We start from the raw sequence: 7,713 nt of genomic DNA on the forward strand, positions 1-7,713 counted from the left end.
GTTTTAGGATTTTCTAATTTTGTGTTTTGGTTTGTAATAGCTTATTTAATTGCTAATACGTTCTGGTGAAAACAAGTGAACGAGCCATTTGAACTTTATAAAGTGCTCAGTTATATCAATTTTTGAACCTATCAGTTTCACCATTAAGCAATCACTAAATATTTCCTATTTTAAAATGTGCTTTATGGACTTAAGACATTAAAATTCTGTCACTATGTATATACTTAATAAAAACATATTCAAAGACATTTACACTCTTAATTATGTTTCAGCAACTGGTACTCTTGGGTGGTTTAACCTTCTAAAATATAAGTCATAATACTACTCCAGTTGCAAAACTGAGTGGAATAAGAAACTCTAAAAACACAACTTAAAATACTTTAAGCAACTTCATTGTTTTAGTACTTACTGCCATAGGTTTACTCTTTGAATATTATCTTTCCAAAATGGTCATTGTGAATGTCCCTAAACACAATGAAGAATAAATATTGTCTGGGGCAAGTCAATGTCACAAGATCTGAGTATTAGTCATTCCTTTCCAGACATAGGATCTCGTGAAGCTGGCACTGCCCTGTCGACTCACCCCTCAGCAATGTGTTGGAGTTTGCCTTTATTCAATAATAATGCTCCACATGCAACTTTAATTTTTCAAACCTTATTTTTAATGATGGTTCTTTAATGCTTTAACATCCCTTTTAGCCCACTACCCATGAGAGGTCATGGAAACAAAGAATATGTGGGAAGTGAACCTGTTTAGAAAGGGTTCTTTGGAGAAACTCCCTTCTACATTGTCTGGAAATTAGCAGTTAAGTTCACTGGAGTCAACAACAGCAGCTTGATCTACTTGGCAACACTTAATGGGTATGTCAGCAGTACAGTTCAGTAGAATCACTATAGCAAACATGTATCCGCAGGAGTGGCACTACCTAGAAGAGACAGCCAGGCCTTACCCTCTGCACAAGTCAGCAGAAGGGACCTGGAAGGAAGCCAATAACAGTTCTTGGCTGTGCCTCTCTCAGCAAACCAAGATCAGCAAAGAAACTAGACCCCAAAGCATCACACAGTTAGCTGTACCAGCAAGCCTAATTCCTCCTCTATCACTATATATTGAGTCTTTTAAATATTCCTTTCAAACACTACATGTCCTCCATGGGTCTTGCCTCATCCCATGAATCTGTTGCAGCTGACATCACTCTGTCAATCAGCTTGAGTCCACAGAAGTGGCAAGAAAGTGCAGCACACCACCAAAGTTTTTTGGTGTGTTTCTTTCTATGCAGTCCTGATATATGGAGCTCAACTATGGGGGACCAATTCATGAGTGTTGTTAGCAAAGAATTCTACATCGTATGTCCGGTCACATGCTTGCTTTCACAGAACATCCTTTCACCTGTGTCTGCTTCAGCAAAACATTCCTTCATGAGTCTGCCTTAGCCTTTAACCTGTGTCCACCTCAGGAAAATATTTCTTCACATGTTTGCCCCAGCAAAACACCATCCAACACAATTGACTTTCAAAAAAACACTTAAGTTTCCATTTCAACCGCACACATACCATAAAGCCAAAGCTTTTATGCAGCCTAGGGTTCCACTTTGATAATGGTCTTTTCTATGAATCATTTCCTTGTGACTATGTTAGAGTAGAAAAGATTCCTGGTCAAGAGAATAACATCGTTGGCTTTTGTGGAGACATCACATTACAGTTGGACTGGGTCAATTGGTTAAATGACTATCCCTAGGAATGTGAGCTCCCCTTTATCCATGCTAAAGACAGAATTGGAATAACTAGTCCTTTAATGAGATATTGAACTTCTCCCTCTAAGGACATAGCCCCTACACAAACACACACACACACACACACACACACACACACACACACACACACACACCACCCAGTACAGTAGTTTCTAGACTTTCCTGAATTATTCAAGGGAGCAAAACCTCCCCTTTCCCCTTTCTAACTCTTTAAAAAGCACATTTTCTTAAATAGATTGGGCTCCCCTGTCCCCCACCACCAGCATTTTGGACTTCCTTAGTCTTTCTCTAAAACCTACCTCCAGGCCATGTGGCTTCTTGTTCACCACCTGTCCGACCTCCAGTGTAAATGGCGTGCCCTTTTTGTTCTTCGCCTCCTTTACCTACCCTTCTCTTCAGCACAAGAACATATTCTGTAGAAGTGGACCAAAACCCCACCTCAGGGTGGACACTTCTTGAAAAGGACCATGCATTTCTTAGGAGCCCATTTTACATAGAATCCAACCTAATTAGATGTGTAAGATGTAAGAGTATACATATACATATACATACACATACACATACACATACACATACACATACACATACACATACACATACACATACACATATACATATACATATACGTATACGTATACATACACATACACATACACATACACGTACACGTACACATACACATACACATATACATAGTTAAGAACCTCTAAAGTTGGAAAGGTTATTAGAGTAAAGGCAATAATACTCTGCAATGTTCCCCTAGGAGAAAATTCATGAAGTTCGTTTCTGTGGACCATTGTCATCACTGTCCCTTATGTCCTTTTGTGGAACCTTGAGCTGGCCCATCTGAAATTAACCATTGCCATTATCTTTATGTTTTAAAAAAATGTATTAACTGCCTCCTGCTCCTAGAGGCAATGCAGGTGTGTCTGCTCATGTGCTATGTATCAGTAGGTGTCTATGGTCAGTGTTCTGACCTGTGAACACCTGAGTGATTAGTTGCCCAATATTCCCTGAAAAAAAAAAGAGTGCCTGAGATGACCATTGTGCACCACTGCACAGGCAGTTGGTCTTCCAGAATGTAGAGTGAGCCCAAACCCTGTTTGGAAATGAGCCCAAAACAGATGAAGTTCATATGGGGCCACTCAGCAGGCAAAGAGTGAGCCCAAGATGATCACCAGACAGGTACCATGGGGTCTGCCTGCATAGGGAGCTCATCTGAGATCACCACTGGCTACCACACAGGTCAGTGGGAGCAGACAAGACCCAATTTACTTAATCTTGCCTGGTCTACAATGTACCAACAAGTCATAGCACTCCTGACCACTCCTGGAACAACCCCAGGCTCCACTAGGCGGAGCCAGTAAACAAACTGCAAAAACCACATGATCATCTTGTTAGATGCTGAGAAAGCATTTGACAAAATCCAACACCCATTCATGTCAAGAGTCTTGGAAAGAATCAGCAATTCGAGGCCCATGCCTAGTCATAGTAAAAGCAATATACAGCAGACCAGTAGCCAACATCAAACGAAATGGAGAGAAACTTGAAGCAACCCCACTAAAATCAGGGACTGAAAAAGTCTGCACACTCTCTCCCTACCTATTCAATATAGTACTTGAAATCCTAGCCAGAGCAATTCAACAACAAAAGGAGATCAAGGGGATACAAATTGGAAAGGAAGAAATCAAAACATCACTATTTGCAGATGATATGATAGTATATATAAGTGACACTAAAAATTCCACCAGGGAACTCTCAGGTTTCAGAGTTGAAACCTGAGAAATGACTTCAGAGAAGTGGATGGTTATAAAATTAACTCAAATCAGTGGCCTTTCTCTACACAAAGGATAAACAGGCTGAGAGAGAAATTAGGTTAACAACACAATTTACAATAGTCCCATATAAAATAAAATACCTTGGTATGACTCTAAGCAAGTGAAAGATCTATATGATAAGAACTTCAAGTCTCTGAAGAAAGAAATCAAAGAAGATGGAAAGATCTCCCATGCTCATGGATTGGCAGGATCAATATAGTAAAAATGGCTATCCTGCCGAAAGCAATCTACAGATTCAATGCAATCCCCATGAAAATTCCAACTCAATTCTTCACAGAGGTAGAAAGGGCAATTTGCAAATTCATCTGGAATAACAAAAAACCTAGGATAACAAGAACTATTCTCAACAATAAAAGAACCTCTGGTGGAATCACCATGCCTGATCTCAAGCTGTACTACAGAGCAATTGTGATAAAAACTGCATGGGACTGGTACAGGGACAGACAGATAGATCAATGGAATAGAATTGAAGACACAGAAATGAACCCTCACACCTACGGTCACTTGATTTTGACAAAGGAGTTAAAACCATCCAGTGTGTGGGTGGGAACTGCATTTCAATAAATGTTGCTGGTTCAACTGGTGGTTAGCATGCAGAAGAATGCGAATTTATTTATTCTTATCTCCTTTTACAACACTCAAGTCTAAGCAGACCAAGGAACTCCACATAAAACTAAAGACACTGAAACTTATAGAGGAGAAAGCAGGGAAGAGTCTCAAAGATATGGACACAGGAGAAAAATACCTGAACAGAATACCAGTGGCTTGTGCTGTCAGATCAAGAATTGACAAATGAGAACTCATAAAATTGCAAAGCTTTTATAGGGCAAAGGACACTGTCAATAAGACAAAAAGTCAATCAAATGATTGGGAAAGATCTTTACCAATCCTAAATCTGATAGAGGGCTAATATTCAATCTATACAAAGAACTCAAGAAGTTAGGCTCCACAAAACCTAATAACCCTATTAAATATAGGGTACAGAACTAAACAAAGAATATTCTCACCTGAGGGATTCAGAATGGCTGAGAAGCACCTAAAAAAAAAAGTTCAACATTCTTAGTCATCAGGGAAATGCAAATCAAAACAAACCTAACATTTTACCTTACACCAGTCAGAATGGATAAGATCAAAAATTCAGGTGACAGCAGATGCTGGTGAGGACATGGAGAAAGAGGAACACTTTTTCATTGCTGATGGGATTGCAAGCTGGTACAACCACTCTGGAAATCAGTTTGGAGGTTCCTCAGAAAATTGGACATAGTACTACTGGAAGATCCAGCAATACCTACTACTCCAGGGCATTTACCCAGAAGATGTTCCAACTGGTAATAAGGACACATGCTCAACTATGTTCATAGCAACCTTATTTATAATAGCCAGAAGTTTGAAAGAACCCAGATGACCCTCAATAGAGGAATGGATACAGAAAATGTGGTACATTTACACAATGGAGTACTACTCAGCAATTAAAAACAATGAATTTATGACATTCAATGTTTTATGACAAATGGATGGATCTGGAGGCTATCATCCTAAGTGAGGTAACTCAGTCATTAAAAAAAACCACATATGATATGCACTCACTCATGAGTGGATATTAGCCCAGAAGCTCAGAATACCCAAGGTAAAATTTGCAAAACACATGAAACTCAAGAAGAAAGAAGACCAAAGTGTGGGTACTTTGATCCTTCTTAGAAAGGGGAACAAAATACCTGTGGAAGGAGTTACAGAGACAAAATTTGGAGCAGAGACTGAAGGAATGACCATCCAGAGACTGCTTTACCTAGTGATCTACCCCAACTGAGGAATATTGAATGGCAGGGAATCACCTAAAGAAATGTTCCACATCCTTAGTCTGCAGGGATACACAAATCAAAACGACTCTGAGATTCCACCTCACATCAGTCAGAATGGCTAAGATCCAAAACTCAGGTGACAGCAGATGCTGGCTCATATGATTGTAAGCTGATAAAACCACTCTGGAAATCAGTCTGGCGGTTCCTCAGAAAATTGGACAAAGTACTACCTGAGGACCCAACTCTACTTGAACATATACCCAAAAGATGCTCCAACATATAACAAGGACACATGCTCCACTATGTTCATAGCAGCCTTATTTATAATAGCCAGAATCTGGAAAGAACCCAGATGTCTCTAGACAGAAGAATGAATACAGAAAATGTTGTAGTACAGTTACACAATGGAGTATTTCTCAGCTATTAAAAACAATGAATTTATGACATCCTTAGGCAAATGGATGGAAGTAGAAAATATCATTCAGAGTGAGGTAACCCATTAAGAAAATAACACTCATGATATGTACTCATTGATAAGTTGATATTAACCCAAAAGTTAGGAATATCCACAATACAATACACAGACCATGTGAAGCTCAATAAGAAGGAAGACCAAAGTGTGGATGCTTCAGTCCTTCTTAAAAGGGGGGTACAAAATACTCATAGGAGGATATACAGGGACAAAGTGTGGAGCAGAGACTGAAGGAAAGGCCGTTCAGAGACTTTCCCACCTCGGGGTCCATCCCATATTCAGATATTAACCCCAGACACTATTGCAAATGTCAAGAAGTGCTTGCTGACAGGAGCCTGATATAGCTGTCTCCGAAGAGGCTATGCCAGAGTACAGATGAGGATGTTAACATCCAACCATTAGACTGAGCATGGGTACCCCAGTGAGGAGCTATGAAAAGGACTGAAGGAGCTGAAGGGTTTTGCAACCCTATAGGAAGAATAACTATACCATCCAATTAGAACCTCCAGAGTTTTCAGGGACTAATCCACCAATCAAGGAGTACACGTGGAGGGACCCAAGGCTCTGTCTGTTTATGTAATAGAGGATGGCCTTATTTGGCATCAGTGTGAAGAGAGACCATTGGTCCTGTGTAGGCTCAATGCCCCAGTGTAGGGGAATGCCAGGGTAGTGAGGTGGTTGCGGAAGCACCCTCATAGAAGCAGGGGAAGTGGGGATAGGATAGGTTTCTGTGGAGTGGAAACCAGAAAAGAGGATAACATTTGAAATATAAATAAATAGAATATTCAATAAAAACAAATTAGAAAAAAATTATCAGTTTCAATATGTGTTATTTTTCCCCAGGTTCTTAAATTCTAGAATGCTGGGCCTATGATGTCTGTGACTTATGTCTGAATCATACAATTTACACACTTCCACTTTAAAAGGGAAAGGGACTTGGATTTGAATATTCTACTAAAGTCTAGCTGCTGTGATTCCATTCTTGAAAATGAGTCAACAGGCTCATGTCATTGTGTTAAAGTCAGCTAATTTTTGATATTGTAAAAGTCATTTTTTGGACTGATAGCTTTTGCTTTCAAAAAGAACAAAACAACCTCAACATGTGATTAATCACATGCCCAGGAAACAGGCTGGCAACTCGTGACCTGGCTATACTAGGACTATGCCTTTCTTCATGACAACAGGTATTGTCCCTATTTAAAAAAACTCAAGGAATTTAGCACAAATACTCTAAACAAAAACATACGATTTCATGATATTACTCTTTATGAAAATGTAGTGTTAGAATTTTGAAGGATACTTTAGACATCTTTTATCTTCTCCTAATGGGCTCTTGGTAGATAAGTAGAGGTGTTATTACTAGTCTATACTTTACAATTCAGTAGAGTTCAACATTTGTTAAAACTTTGAGCTAGAGTTTGGCCATTATTTTGCCATAAAATGTTGGCTTCTGCCCTCTGCCCTATTTTAGGAAAGCGATGTTTACAGGTTATAACATGAAATAATTTACTTTTTTTCTTAGGAGAAAAGAATTTAATTTAGTGTGTAATTAAAACAAAATAACCATAGTTTGTTTTGATGGAAAAAAAGTTTCACTGAAATTACAAATTGTAATAAAAGCTTAAGTTAAGTTTTGGCAAATATATTTTCCTTTATATAATGATTTCAAAATGTAGGAAAGAACACGTTAAATCTCTATGAGACTATTTTATCTTATAAAATCAAAGGAGTTCCTGCATCTATTGAGTTAATCAACCATGCCACTTCTCTTCTTGACTCTGTTAATCTTCTGCATTTACTGGTTTACATATGTTCAACTTTCTCTGGAATTAAAAATACTTGGTGATGGTGAG

General features: G+C 38.8%; 1 pseudogene; it reads left to right on the forward strand.

Moving 5' to 3' along the window:
* The first annotated feature begins 2,652 nt into the window (after nt 1-2,652).
* LOC115065551 lies at nt 2,653-2,762 on the forward strand (annotated as a pseudogene).
* Nucleotides 2,763-7,713: the final 4,951 nt, after the last annotated feature.

This window comes from Mus pahari, chromosome 15 (genome assembly GCF_900095145.1).
Source record: "Mus pahari chromosome 15, PAHARI_EIJ_v1.1, whole genome shotgun sequence".
In the NCBI taxonomy this organism is placed as follows: Eukaryota; Metazoa; Chordata; class Mammalia; order Rodentia; family Muridae; genus Mus; species Mus pahari.